This window comes from Falco rusticolus, chromosome 2 (assembly GCF_015220075.1).
Source record: "Falco rusticolus isolate bFalRus1 chromosome 2, bFalRus1.pri, whole genome shotgun sequence".
Taxonomy (NCBI): Eukaryota; Metazoa; Chordata; class Aves; order Falconiformes; family Falconidae; genus Falco; species Falco rusticolus.
Genome location: NC_051188.1, coordinates 40,902,747 through 40,919,220, shown reverse-complemented (window position 1 = coordinate 40,919,220; position 16,474 = coordinate 40,902,747).

Below are 16,474 nucleotides of genomic sequence, written 5' to 3'. Positions count from 1 at the left end.
TTTACGTGTGATAGGTAATGTGCTGTGCATAAAAATGACACAAGGTTCTCTCTACAATTCTTTCAGAATATTTCCATTTATAGAGACGTCAGAGAGCTTTTTTTTTGTTATAATTCTGAGGAACATGAATGTCTGAGAATCTGAACTGATTAACATCTCATACATGCAAATCTAACACAAAAGAATCTATTTACAGCTTGATTTCACAGCAGATTGCTACCATATTAGCAAACACCTTTAAGTAGTTTGAAAAAGTGATGATTTGTTATTTCCTTTGGGCTGTGTATTTCGCACATTTATATGACTGCTTTTTTCTTTCTCTTAATGATCTCCCCATCATCACAACCATCACCACCACCACCAAAAGAAAAAAAAAAAAAAGCCTCTAACAGTTGCTCCCCATGTTGATGGATGATATACACAAAAATCATTCAAGGTCTGGCATAGAAACCAACTACTTCAGTCTATCTGTGGTTGTCTTTAAGATTTTAAAGATAGCAGGAAGACAACCCATAGAATCTTAATTCAAATTAGAATTTCAATGTGAAAATGACTGAATATGACTAGACTGTAACCCAATATATCAGAATGAATTGGTAAAGAAAACTGTTTTGAAAAGATTTTTTAAACAAATTTCTGTTTAGCTGTCTTTGCTATTGCTATACATATATTATCAATTTAATATTGGATCAATTCAATTTCTGCTGTATAGATAAAAATTCATGAGCATTAATTAGCTTACAAACAACAATGAAAGGAAAGCTGAATAAGCATTGAGACTATTTTACATTTCATGCCTAGGAGTGGTTATTTTAGGTCAAAGATATTGTGAAGGAGAGAGCAAGCAAGGACAAACAAGAAAGCTTGGTCATTGCTCCTATGTTGTGCCTGTTCTAAATTTGGCTGTTTTCAGGGAATTCAATCCTAACACATTCAAAAGCAGTGCTGAATGAACAAAAGCATATCTGGGAAAAGGGGACCAGATTCTTAGTTGATATGAGTTATCATGGCTGCACTGACATCAGTTAAGCTACTGGCTGCAATATACAGTGCTCTACAAAAACCAAACACACACACATATATACATATATCTTTGTGCTAAGAGATTTATATTAATGGAGAACAGGAGGAGGGAATCAGATAAATGTTTGCATTTGTAATGGGCACAGAGAAGAAACCTACTCAAAAGTTACACAAAAATATTTTTATAGTTAAATATAGCCTTAGAAATGGGAAAATAAAGACTGCTAAATGTTTCATAATAAAGTTGCAACTTAGTAGATATTTCACAGTGAAGTAGGAGGAAGATTAGCTACAGAACTCCACTCGTAATTTCTGTGAGCTGCTTCTGAGCTGTCCAAAACATATTGTTTTGGACAGCACACAATATGGTGTAAGTATACCCTAGCTAAAACCAATGCCTCTCACTGAAGAGTGTGCTTACACTTACTGATACAAAAATGGCACTACAAAGAAAAAGCAAAAAAAAAAAGGAAGAAAAATATGTATAATGAAAAACAAGTCATCATCATCCTTCAGATGATTGGCATGATCTGTATTTCCTCGTGTATCACCTCTATGCCATTGACACAGTTGTGGTTTGATGGTTGATACTGAGGATGCTCAAATGACCAAACAACATGGTTGCAATACTGTAGTGTTAGGTGCTGTGAGTATAACATGATGCACGACTGAAATGCATACAACAGAAGTGCTGTGATTTTGAAGTTCTAGCACTGGTTCCTATCCTAAGTAAATGCAATGCATTGGCATTGCAGTGGCTGGATACTTGCTGTTTTATTGGTCTGCCATACCATTTAGGAACCTTAGTCTTGGAGATGGATTCTGTTGCATTAGATGTTACCCAAGTGCTGTTAACACCTGAAGTACTGTATGTATGTTCTGGGCTCCCCAGCACAAGAGAGGCATGGAGTTGTCTGTGTGAAAGGCCACAAAGATGATGAGGGGATTGGCATATCTGTCCTGTGAGGAAAGGCTGAGAAAGCTGGAACTGCTCAGCTTGGAGAAAAGAAGGCTCAGTGGGGGTCATACTAATGTGTAGAGGGTGCAAAGAAGAGGGATACAGGCTCTTTTCAGTGGTGCCATGACAGAAGAGGCAGTGAGCACGAACTGAAACACAGGAAGTTCCTCCTGAACATGAGGAAACACTTTTTCACTGTGAGGATGGCCAAGCACTGGCACAGGTTGCCTTGGGAGGTTGGGAGTCTCCCTCCTTGGAGATGCTCAAGCACTGTCTGGATATGGTCCTGGGGAACCAGCTCTAGGTGTCCCTGCTTCAGCAGGGGGGGTTGGACTAAATGACCTCCAGATGTCCCTTCCAACCTCAACCATTCTGTGATTCTGTGACACAGGGCTTCTAACTGCTGAATGGTTCAGAGCATGCTTTATGGTGCTGTACTTTTGCCATACTATGAAACGTGAGGGCTATTTTAGGCATCCATCTAAATTTATCTATTAGAAGACTTCTTAAAACTCAAGGAAAATAAGTGATTATCCTATGTTAATGCCAACATTAGTCTTACAACACTTTATGTGCAGTGGAAATTATACTTGTGCAAATAGAATTGTGAAGGATATAGCCATGCTAATTAACATGCTAATTCCTCTTATGGTAGAATAAACAATCCAGGTAAAAATTAAAGCTAAATTAGAGACTTCACATGAATGAAAAACATTGCAAAACGGGGAGGAGCCAGTGTTTCTAAGGGTGTGAAACAGAACGGAAACTGAAGCTAGCCTGTGCTTGGATTTGAACCTTATAATTCCTCTTTAAGAGGTCTATTTCCAAATGTAATAAGAAAATACAAAAACATTGTGTGCTGGGAAATATTGGTTGTATGTAGTATGTGTGGGATTTTATCCTCACTCCCCCCACCCCACCCCCTATACGTCTACCCATGAAGTACCTTAAATTACAGAGTATTAAGAGTAGGATGGAAAGAGCAATCAGAAGGAGAAAAGCTTTTGTAAGAGGCTGACATCACAGCTTTTTCAGGTATCTCTTTAAGAGATTGAATATGGAAGGGAAGACCAGGTGTTCATCTGAAATAAGGTCACCAACGAATAGAATACCAGACACAGTTTTACTAAAATTGGGTCTGACTCATTTTGTAACAGTATGAAACATTTTTTCTCAAAAGGACCAGTTCTCAAAAGGATTTTTCTCTGAAGAGCTGGTTGGTCAGTCTGCTTTTAGAACATCATATGAAGGGACGAGGATTTGAGAAGCGCTGTCATTAAGCCATTCAAGTTTTCATTATAAAACCTTTGCTCTTCCTGTCTTCATGAGAGTAGTGAAGGTTTGCTAGCATGATAAAAATGATGCTCAAGTATTTTTTCATTTCAGTTCTATTATATTCTGTTCTGCCACCCTTCAATCCATTGTATGCCTACAGAGCATTATAAATGTATCAGAATATAGTTTGCGGTTTATCATTGTTAAAATGCAATGCAGCTGTGATTAGTACAATAAATATTGAAAGCACCAAAACCCAGTAAATAACACCAAATCTTTAACAAAATTCCAAATGAAGGCTTTCTACTTGTTTACAAAATGCAACCCTGTGTTTATTGTCATACACAAGCACAATGCTAAACAATTTTTAACATGAACAGACCTTAATGATCAGAGCTTTAACAAAGAAGGATATATTAAGCTGCCTTTTAAAAGATAATTTCTTCTCTGTGCCTTTCTGAAAAGTATGGCTATTAATCAGTCAGACATTGTGAGTAACCCAACATTGAATTAAGTCAGAGAACAGAGAAAATACACCAGAGTACAGGAGGTAAAGGAGTTTGGACACCTTGCAGTACACAGAAAATTGATTAGGAGGGTTCGGGGTTTCCAACTAAGTAAACAGTTTCCTGTGTGGTCCTCTCTCTGAATTCTTATCACTTTTATCTGCTGATGCCCTTTGCCAGCCTATCATTCTTAATCCTTGTTCTCAATAAAGTACTTCAAGATGTTTAGATTAATTTTCTTAATTTATTCTAGCCCAGTTATGCCCAAATATCTGTTTCTCCTGTTGACTTGGCCCATTATTTATCTTTTATGCTCTATTTGAATTTTTTACATTGCTCTTTTCTTTCAGAAGAATTGACTGATGTTTATTTAGCAGAGCAAAAGCTATTAGAACATTTCAAAGCAAGGTAGTTAGCCTTTTTTTTGGTCTATTTTGGCAATATCAGATGATGTGTTAAACAGCTTTTGAAAAATCTTGGTGATATGCCTGGTATCACCTTTACTGACATTATTTCTATCGCGTCTTGTTTTATTACTTGTTTCAAAATGGAAAAAAGACCTCCTTTAAAGAACTTCAAAACTGGAACAGTAGAGATGGAAGGGGACCCATAACTCTGCATTACTATTCTGCAAATCCTAATGTTAAAAAAAGCGGCCTAGTCTAGTGGAAGGTGTCCCTGCCCATGGCAGGGTGGTGGGAACTAGATGATCTTTAAGGTCCCTTCCAGCCCAAACCATTCTATGATTCTGTGAAAATACTAACTCCTTTGACATCTTGAATTTTTTTGTGTTTCAGTTTTACATTGATTTACATTTCATCCTGAATTTTTACTTTTATTTAAAGTGTGTAAATTAGCAACTCATATGTTTACATCCATTAATATTCTCAGTTCTGTTGCTGCAAGTTCAGTTACTGACAAATTATAGAGGAGATCATCCCAAGTATGAGGTCTTTTACTTCTGATTAGAAAATGCAGCTGTATGGTTCACACTCATCTCATTTGAGATTAATATCTGTTTACTGTGCTAGGACATTTTCTTGCTCACATGTTGAAGAAATCTGTTGAGTTTATGTTAAAGTCATGGTGATGAGATTTCTGATGATACCCATATACAAGATTAATTTACCTTAAAAAATAGTAGGGACTGTTCTTATTAAGGATGACAGTCAATTTCTAGCTATTGAAATACCTAAAATGTTCAATCTTAATTAAAATTTTTAAACTATTACTACCTCAACTGATAATTAGTAAAATTCTTTATCAATTCTGTTATCTATGTGAACCAACAAATGGCAAACCAACAATTCATTACTTGTCTTTTAAAATACAAAAATGGGAAAATGGGATGATATCACATTTGACTCTATTTGCATTTGCCTTTGAGAAGGTTGACTCACAGAATGAAACTAGATTTGTCAAAAATCTTTTTGTCTGTTACGGATTTCACTTAGGATATAAAAATAATTCCACTTGAAACAAGAGTAAAATCCTAATCAATTGCAGTAATTTTAAGGTTGCTTTGGCTTTAGAAGTGACCAGTAATTTATCCTGGTTGCCTACAGAAAAAAAATCCTAGAACCATGAATGTAAATGCTCCTAATTCATTTACATTGTGATGACAACTTAATCAGAAGTAATCTTGTAGTTCATATTATTTACTTCACATACCTGTTTTGTACTTTGACATTTCCCTTAAATCTCTTTGGTTTTAGGAGTGGATCCTTGTGGCCTAGACATTTTCCTAACAATCTCAAGGAGTTTTATTATGAACTTGCTATAAAATTTCAAGCATGCGTTAACTTCTTTAATTCTTCTATTTATCTTTGCCTGTTTATTTTTGTCAGTCATGTCTTCAGCCTGGATTCTCTGTCAAGTCCATGGACTTTGGAACCTGTCAGAAGATAGGGTCTGTTCAATCAGAAAAAGCACTCAGCTGTATGCCAAAAGCTGCGGTTATTATTTAGAATTAACAATGTTGCAAATGCAGAGCTTTTTTTTTTTTCAGTACTTATTTTGGTTCTGTTTGAGGGCGTTAGGCCAAAAACAGGAACAATACAAAAAGCTGTAATTCTGTTGATGTCAGTGTATTCAGTCCTCTAACTCTGAGGCTAGATTGGCCCGTTGCCCATGTATTGTAACTTTCGGAGGATCTGATCCCAGACCAATGGACATAGAAAGCATCTGCCTGTCAGTCTTTTTCAATTACTTGAGAGTCAGTATGGTATATTCCTCTATAGCTGTAATTATAGTTCTCAAGGGATAGTCAAGATACAGAGCTTTCCTTTCAGACAATGCTCACTGCCTCAGGGGGGAACAATAAACATGCAGATATTCTTAGACAGCCACTGCCACTCACAATAGCTGTTCCTAGATGTATAGGATCATAATACTGAGGAATTATATGGTTTGTTGTAAGGATTTTTTAATGTAGTTGCCAGCAGCCTCAAACAGCAAACTAGTTCAAAGACTGTATTAATTTATTAAGCTTAATCTAGGCTAGTATCAACAGCCCACTGAAATGGTAGAGAGTTGCATAATAATTTCACAAATATGCATACATTGCACAATTAATTTCAAAGTTAGCCTTATCTGCCTGTCATTTCTCTTTAAATAAAGGATTTAGATTGGTAGCTCTAGACTGAAAAAATTTAGATTGGTAGGTCTACACTGAAGGTGAGAGATGGAGTCTGCTGGGGCTTCCCTTCTCCTGGGTCAGAACTTACACGTATAATAGGAGGAGCATAGGCAAAGCCACTGAAATGCTGATGTTGTCCAGTGCCTTCCTACATTCTCCCTTAGCATCTGCCAAATTTGCTCATAATTTACTAGAAGCAAATGCTGGAATATCTTAGCACAAAGAATCATGGGCTCTGGCCACATCAAATACAGCTGAGTGCAGAAACAAAAGACTCGGGTATTAATGGAATGCCTTTGCTATAGAATGTTCTCATGTGGGCAAGGTGGGCCTGGATGCACAGTCTTGGGTGCCAGTCTGTCAGTTCACTGGCTACTGCAGATAAGACCTTGGTACCCGAATGAGCTGCCCTCTCCCTCTCCCTCTGCATGTGACAGTATGACCTGGCTACAGGAATCAGAGATAGAATGGAAATGGTCTGTCACTCTTTGTCATAGGCAACTGCTGTTCAGAATGGAGAAAAAAGGTTTTTAAAGTGGAGGCAAAAGTGCATGCCTATTATAAATGTCATTTATTTAAATACCAGGATCACTGAAAGGGTATTTTATTCATTTTCTTGCTTCTGAAAAATTAAAGGAATATGTCTGAGAGTTTCACCTCAATGATTGCAGTACAGAAAGTGAGGAAACGGAGGTCAGCTTTCAGTTGTCATTTTTCCCATTACATTATGCATCAGCAAATGAAGCTTTCTGTGATTTACCATTTGTGTTGTTTATTGCTTTCATCCTGTTTTGGAAAATCCATTTTTTTCAAAATTAGATTTAAAACCCCGGAATCCTTAATTCTGTCAGAATGTAGGGAAACTAGCAGAATTCATAATGAAATCATGATTCCTGGTTCTGAAGGTACCTTGAGTACCATTGCTAAGCCATTCTTTCAGGTGGTATAAAGGTTATTGGTGCAACAGATTATCCAGTACATTTTGTTTAAGGTCTTTTTTCTTTTAATAAGGATAAGAGTCTGAGGGGCTGATTACTTGCATTGTCTTAGATGGAAATTACTAAATGGATGACAACATTTTTCAGTTGTGTTTCAATAGGTTTGGACTACTTTCACTCACAGGAGCCTACACCTTTTCCATTCACAGAATTCCCACGGAAGCAGTGATCCTAGTAACTTTAACTCCTTAAAAATAGTTGAATGACTGTTTTCAGGTTTGTCACCAGATTTTACTGTGATCGGCCAAACTTCTGTGTGACCAGAGTGAAGGAAAAGTGAAAAATTGCTTGCACCTCATCTTCGGAGCAGTACATCTTCCTCCTCGTGTGACTTTATGTGTATGTCTCTGTGTTCAGGGCAGAAACGGTTTGAGGATGAATGCATGCTGGCAAAGGAAAGAGAAGATTGTCTGGAGTCCCCATGGGGCCTACATTTATAAAAATGATGACAAAAATGAGGAGACATGTGAAAAAAAATTCAGGTATTTTTAGGGATATGTAATTACTCACTCCTCGTGTAGGTATCTATGAATGGAAGATTAGGTTTTGAATATTCAGTAACTGCAATTCTTCCCCTGTAAACTCTCATCTGTGGCTTGTCCACTGTTCTTCTGCTGGGGCAAAAGAAGAAAGGGAAGGAGAGTAAGTTAGAGGTCTGCTGTGAAAAAAGTAATGAGCATAATATAATTCTCCAGATCTAGGTATGCAGTGCTGCGTTAAACAACCTTGTTTGAAAGATGAGCTTTGGAACAAGTGAGGTTATCGCAGTCCACAGCTGAACACCAAGGGGCTCTTGAAAGATATATAAATACCTACCATCAAAATTCATCTGCCTTCTCTAAACACAGAAGATAAAATTAACTGAGTCCTACCTATCAGAAACATAGTGGATGGATTTAAGGTTAATTATTCTTAATTTGTGACACATTTTTAACTGCTGAGGACAGGTTTTTAGTTAATAAGAGCATAATAACTTTGTTTCCTGATATCTCATCGCCACATCAGGTAATTCACTAGAGGATACACGTATGTGCTGTGGAAAAGAAACTAGGCTTATTATACTAATTGTTTATGAATTGGTCAGAGTAACCAGATGAACATCTCATGAGACTGAGAGTTGCTTTACTTATTATTTGACTGTATGTGCTGGCAAGGTTCAGGAGCCTTATTGATTGTACATAGTTTAAGTCTCATTTCAGGGCTAAAACCTTAAATTCACTTGACTTCTATCAGGGAGAGATGAATGCTGTCTGACAGTAAAACTGAGGGACAAAGAGAAATTTCTCTGAATAACTTTCCAAAGTATTTATGAACTCCCATGGAACTAAAATACATAGAACTTGCACTAAATGCATCCTTTATTTTTGAATGCCAATTTAAAATATATAGTAAGAAAAATGAAAAAATAATCTTTTCAGATCAACAGAATTCTTAGACTTTGGTAGATGTTAGTTTTAATTATGAGCTTCTTAAAATGTTTTTAATAACTTCAAATGTTAAAATTAAATATCAAAATTTTATCATGAAGCCATGTCATTTAGGTAACACCAGAACTAAAAGTAGTTGTCTAGTCCCTTGACTTTATAGGGAAGTTTGAGTTTGCATGTCTTCTTCATGGATTACTGAATATTTCAGTGTTGGAAAGCTGTATTTTTCCCCACCTCTCTCCTCTCTGAACTGTCCTTTTGGGCCAGATTTAGTAAGTGTGCCTGATTAACTTCCCTCACTTTGGTACAAATAAAATAAACTGCTGGAGCCTTTCTTTCCCCAAGTTGATAGCTGTGTAACTGCATGCCTTCTCCTCATATTTATCTGATCAGAAAATACCCTCTTCATATGCTTATCTTCTCTAATGTATTTTTGTTTTGTCTTATGTCTTAAGCCATATATCTGCTTTCTTTCTCAGAAACCATCTCACAGAGAGAACTAGTTTCTTTAAAGGTTGCTCCTTTCAAGGTGACCCACTGCAGACAAACTCAGTGACTTTAATTTGTCTGTACCTTCCTCGGGCAAAGCAGAGATCACAATTCAGTAGTCTGCTGGCAAGAAAAACACACAGTGACAACCTCAAGCACTCCAGACTTCTCAGAGAGCACTCAGTGTATAAAAATAACCAAGTTCATATTTATTTTGTTTGCCTTTTGATTTTAGAACATTTTCAGTCCACCTAAGTGGTATTTTCAAACTCTTCCCTGCAACTAGGCAGTTGCATGTATTTTTTATTTACAAGCCACATGTCCTGGTTCCTTCCAAATGTTCATGTGTTCTTAAGACCAAGAGCCAAAAAGCACAGAAGAGGCTACAAAATTTGTGATAAATCCTGAAAGCTGATCCAAACCAGATTTGAAATATGCAGCTTCCCTTGGCCTGACTATTCCTTCCCTTTATTGAGGAGGGAGAAAAAAAGGGGGGCATATGTGCAGTTCTTTACTCAGTCATTTTATTCTCACTTCTGCTCCAGCAAAGGTGAGACAAAGGATAGTTTACCACAACAAATAATCTGTTGCTACAACAAGAAGCTTCACTTAGTTCAATCAGTCTCATATACAAAACAGAAATTGAAGTTTCCCTGTGCAGTTATTGTTTATCCTCATTGTATGAGTCTTTTTCTCCCCTTTATGTGACTCTGGAATCGAGCCTGCAATAAATAAAGTCAGCGTGAGTGAGGACAGTGTTATAGAGGACCACAATATCCTTATTTTAAATGGAAGAAAATTCTAGAAAAAAAGACTTTTTACTGTCCCATTGCAGGTACAACTGAAGCTGAGAGAATTGCACTAATGCTACCTCTGCCATTGCAGAATGGGTGATGGGTGTGGGGGACCAACACTACAGAAGATGCTCTTTAGGTAGTGGAGGCTATGAAAGCCAGCTTGCATAACAGGATGGAACTGTGGACATTTCAAGGTGTGCAGCCCTGTAGTGTTTTAAGATCAAATACTGTGAACAGTAGGACCCAAAAGCTTTTCTCCATATAAAGGAGCTTTCTGCTGTGCCAAACAACTTTTACATTTTCATTATTACCTGAAGTGTAGCAATGAACGGACCCGATCCAAGTAAATTACTCATGCATCAGCTGCTTGCATGTATGTTACTTACATGGAACAAGTTAGAAGTTCCAGCAGCTTCATAATCAATGCAGCAGCTCACTGAAGAAGACATACTCTGTGCAGACAGATTTTGTAATTTAATCTGTCAGTTCCATAGCTGCCAGATATGGTATATCACATAATATCTCTTTATATTATGGTGCTTTGCTATAATCCTGAATTTCATTGAATTTCATTGAAAGCAATAGAACCGTGCTCTTTTACTTTCAATATGAATTTGACCCATTGATCTAATTTGGTCCACTCTATTTCATCAGCCACTTCATGTACCAACTTCCTGAGGCAAAACATTTCCATAGAGGTGCCTGCACACTAATTATGGAAACTTAATAAAAAAAAACCCCAACAACCTCACCACCACCACCACAAACCCCACACAATATAGAATTTTACCTACGTAAAAAACCACAAGATGAAATCATTAGAGCAGTTAAGGAGGCTGATATGACACATTTTCTCTTTCGCCTCTGTGTGGAAAGGATACATTTTCAGGGCAGAGTCTGTGGCCTTGAACGCAGTATTTAAAACATTGAAGTATACAGTTAGGGTATTACATGCTTTAAATAAACCTGAACTGAAAAAATTTAAAAAGGATATTTATAGGTATCAAATTAAAAAATTGTAATTTAATCCAAATTTAAAAGTAAAGAAAAATAATTGTGAATACCTAAACATGCACACACAGAGATAATAATTTCCTGTGTTTAAAAAAAAATCGTTGGAAGCTTGGGCTTTGCAGAACAACTTAGAGTTTCTAAGTTTGAAACTTTTTTTACTTATAGTAGCAAAGTGGTGCATCCATAGCTACTGTGTTGGTCTCATATGGCACAGTAATTGGGGATATATAGAAAACAGATGGAAGAGATTTGATAAACTAATATACTAAGACTGCTTTGTTTCCAAGATTTCTTTGTAAATCTGTGGTTGAAAAATATTTTATACATCATATTACTTTGAGTGAAAAAGAGATGCTAAAGATGCCAGGAAGAGAAAAATAATGCAGCTTTGTTTCTTTTTAAAAAAATGTTGTATAACAAACCAGAACCCTCTTAGGTTCCCAAGTGTGTCTCTGTGTGTTGACTCTATGTTGGGGGTGTTTTATCTGTGATGTTGGTAAGTTAATGGCAAACATCATAAAAACTGTATAAAATAAAAAAATAATAATAAAAAAAAATTGTTGGCAGAGGATATGCAGTCACCCAGAGCAACAGACAGCATTGTTCCAGGAGAAGTGACAAAGTTTCTCCTGGTATATACTGATTTGTCACTTCCCTTGGGAAATAAATACGTCAATGCATTTTCTGCCTTATGTGTAATAAAATACCCTTCCAGTCACAGAAATAAATAAATGCTCCTCTCCTCCTTCCCTCTCTAGATAATAAGCAAAACTTAAAGTCAAACTCACTTTTTGTCTCCCAATAATCTGTCAAATAAGAAGCAGTGTCCTATAATTCAATTCAGTTAAAAATTACTCTCCATTCTTTTATTCAGGAATGTCAAATCTAAGTTTATGGAAGAAGGAATCTGAGTGAGGGTGGTTTTTATGTGGGTACACTTTATTTTGGTTTTAATGCAAAGTAATGAAAAGTCAGGCACAGCAAATCTGAAGTCAGTGCAGTGTGACCTGTACATGTGGATTGGCACCACTGCACAGTGCGCACAGTATGCAAGGTCCATGCAACAGGGTGCAGTCACACATTAGCAAATGGTGTATTCATTGAGTACTCACTGCACAGAGTGCTCCTCAAGTGTCCAGCAAAGCTACAAATTCCGTTTTATGTTCCGACATTATCCTCTGTAGTGGAAACTGCTGTAGAGCTGGACTGACAGTGCCCTTTGCTTGGTCTAGGCCATCTGTCTCTTGGACTTTATTATTCCTGGCATGGAGGAAATTAAGCAAAGATGGTTTGTGACTCTCGGTATTGCCACATTGAGTTTCCATCTGTTTTATTCCTGTACAAGAACACATATTAGTGCTACCCCAATGAATATACGTAGCTGTGAGTTCAGCCTGATTCTTCAGGTGTGCTTTATGGGAAGTGTCCTGCTGGGCTTGAATGCTTTAGGTGACCTCAGCTAGATCATTTCCATATTGCTCTGTTTAAGGACACTTTTGGTGGAATTTGATGCATGCAAGTTGAGTAAAACACAGAAATTTTTTTTATTATTTTTCATTTCTGGGGTGTTTTGCAGTCATTGGCAGTGCTAAAAAAAGTATGTAATAAAAATTGGTCTCAAAAATTGTATTCTTTATAAAACATTTATTATGAAGGATCAATCTGAACTTCCAAAGCCTGAAAACCATTTTTTAAAAGATGATCCTGTATTCTGTTATCAGAAAAGTGTAACTAGCAGCCATTTTAGTTTATGCTTAATTTTAAAAAAAATAATTAAAAAAAAAAGGCTTGAAGGGGAAAGAACTGTTCTGTTTAGTGCCAAACGTTTATTCTTATCTTTCTTTTTGAGTTATTCTTTTTTGTGTGAGTTACTTTGGCTCCTTTTTTGGAAATTTAATTCGGTTAATTTGTGCAAGTAAAATAGGGAAAAATAATTATATCTATTTTATTCAGGTAAATTTTGCCTTCCCAATTATGACTTGTTATTTGACAGTGTCTTAGTTCAGGGCGTCACATCTTGAAAGTTCTACAGTCATTTTAGACCTTTGAAATTTCTTCATGAATACTTAATTCTGCATTTGTAGAAGAGTCTGTGCTGGAGAGATCTGTAGTACTGTTCAATCTGTTGCCACTAGCTCTTAGTGCAGATTGTGCAAGGCTGCGGAATAAATCAGTATTATTTTGTCCACTGGAATGTTACCCCTTCAGATCCTTGCACAGAGCATACAAAATAGCACCAGATGCAGACAGTGATATATGTTCCAGGGTGGTTCTCCCAATTATCATCATGAACCTCTCTTGCCTGCATTGATGTTTTGTGAGAAGAACAGGGAACAGCACTGGTTCCTGAATGTGTGTGATGGATGGCATTTATTTTCATTTCTTTGTTCCTCTAAAAAGGGAGTGACTGGGTAGGAGGGAGGTAGCTTTATTTCCTTGTGTAAGGGAGATCCCAGAGCACAGGGGAGAGAGTGTGTGGCAGCTGAGCAGGAGCCTGTAACAGGGAGCTGGTGAGAAGTGCAGGGAGCAGATGTGCTGCGCAAGTGCAGAGGTGGTGGAAAGAAAATTTTTGAGGGACCTAGAGGGTACTGCACAGTGTGCTGCAACCCAGATTGAGTCATTTGGTCTGAAACCAAGCCTGGAGAGAAGGAATTGCTTTCAAATATGTGATTTGGGATACATTGAAGGGAATGTTGTTTACAATCCTGTTTACAGTTTCTGTTGTTTTACATAGCCGATTGTGAGTTTACTCCATTGAAAAATATCTGATCTACTGTTAGTTCAAATACAAACTTTTGATTAAGAACATGTTGGAGTTTTCTAGGTATTCCTTATACTGAAAGGAAGTACCATTTCAATATGAGTAAAGGGAGTACTTTGAAGTTCTGGCTGCCTTTGGCTCTTGTCACAACAGATTGAATTTTTCAGATCAGAAATGCATATTTATTTTTTTAAACAACATCTCTGAATTACTTGCTCTAAAAATGGATTCTGTAATCATTGAGCTATCAGGGTTGGGCAGATGTACATCAAGAATGGCAGAGTCACTGCCCTAGATTTCTTTTTTCCTTTTCTCCCCTCCGCCTTTTGCTTTTAACTATTTAGACTTTTCCCAAAAGAGAAAAGACCCCACCAAAACAGAAACCTAGTTAGCATGCAAGGTGTTACTTTTAATGCCTGTTACAAGTACTGTCTTGAAGACCCTAATCTGCTTCTTGAAACTGTAAAAATAAGCAGTAAGAATCAAAAATAAAGTATTAATTTTTTTTCCCATAATTTCCAACAGAATTAACTTGTTTGAGCTACCCAGGTATAGCATCCTTAACGTACTGAATGCTATGCTGTTTAGACAAACCAGAACCTGTAATAAAAACAATTCAAATAGACAGGACACTTAACTACTTTACTCTTAAGTGTAAATTGATATGTGAACTGAACTCAGTGGTGTTTTCCCACTGAGCTCAGTTGTGCTGGAATAGATAAAATGTTACTGGTTTGTGCACACATCTTAAAAGTGAGAGTGTTTGACACATGCTACAGCAATTCTGGCAAACATTCCTTCTCATCCTTTTCTTTACATTTAAATTTCCTGAGGGTCCCAACTAATAAAGTTTGTCAGAAAAGCAGTCTATCGGCATCCCTAAAGGACTTTCATTAGAAGGGAGGCCAACTTCTTCCCTGTTTCTGATTCTCAGTTTATTTGCCACAATATCTGGATTGGATTTTAAACATTTATTTTCTTTCAGGATTTCTGTAATAATAAATTCCTTGCCAGTCAACTCCATTTTCTAAATTTCATACTGAGGTAGCCTCTCTACAATGATGTCCTTTTTTTCAGGGGAAAAGTTAGAGAACTTTGCAGTCACAAATCTTCTCCTGCCTTGCAACCAAACATCTAACTTCTTTGCCAGAACACCTGAAAGACACAGCAATCAATATTTTTACACAAAATACTGGGTGTACATACCTATAAATTAGCAGTTAATCAGCAGAGCTCAAGCATAACCTTGGGGTTGGCTCTGTAACAATGTCTTGCTTAAAACCTCTCAGTGATTAAAAAATAATAAATACTTAGTTCTTACTTTGATATTTGTCTGAGTAGATTTAAAAGCTTTTTAGAAGAGGTAACCTCGACTAACCATGTTTTACAGATGGGAAGAGAAGGACGCAGTCCCCCTAACTTCACTGAACAAACCAACAACAAAGTTACAATTAGAAATTCAGGCCTCCAGACTGCCTGTCAGGGCTGTCAATGCTACGTCACACTTACAGGCAATAATATAAAATGAAATTTGTCCCCGTGCCTATTCTGGATGGACTATTATTATTAGCATTGTGTATTTACATGCTTGTGTCCTTTGACATTTACACATCGGTATCACTGTTCGTAGTAGGTGCATAATGTAACATCAGCAACACTAAACCAAATGCGAAGTGGCTAGAAATTAATGGGGTCTATGCCAAAGACATTTGGGTGGCAGACTTTGGCTCTTGTTCTTGCTTCGTTAACCATTGAAAGAGGGGGAAAAAACCAGTGTGGAAGAAGGCAGAAAATTGGCAGTAATTGATGAGGAAAAAGAGCAATTGCCAGAAATTCTGGAGGAGCGTGAGTAGACCTCTGGGAGTAAGAGAGGAGAAGTCAAAAGTTTAAGTGGTCACAGGGAGAGGGGAGGTACACTGACACTGCAGCATTCTTTGAGTACAAGAGGGAGGACGTCAGAATGGAACAGTGGCATGGACACTGGTTTAAATCAAACTAACTAAAAGCTAAATGCAGCAGCTAGTATTTTCCTAATAAGGCTATGTGATTTTCCTTACTAATTTTAATGCGAACCAGAGTAGGTCCCATGGTAAAGGTTTTCCATGCAAATTTTAAATAAATCAATGTTAAATTTAAGTTCAGTTATGATAATTTTTCTGTACAGAGCAAGAAGAGTGCACATCAGGGCATTTCCGCCCCAAAACCAGGTGGTGAGGAAGTGGCCGGTAGCAGATGGGACAAGGCAGTGGATTTTAATCTTGTAGTAGACTGGAGTTTCAATGTGACTTGAACAAGTCAGATTCAGATTATCAGGCGCAACACAGCATGCAGCCGATTGTGGGCAGCCTGCTGGGCTGCATCTCTCGAGAAGAAAATGAAGCACTCTGCAGTGGATGGGAAAGATGATTTACTATGGGAGGCTTACTGTATTTAGTTTAGGTTCTGTTTAACCTCCAGGACCTTTGTGAAGAGAAGAGACAGAAAGTAAGGAGTAAAAAAAAAATGATGGGAAAGGAAGAATAACTGAATCAAAAGTGGATACAGGAGAAAATGACTAGGACATGAGACAGGATGAAGTGGAGGAAGGA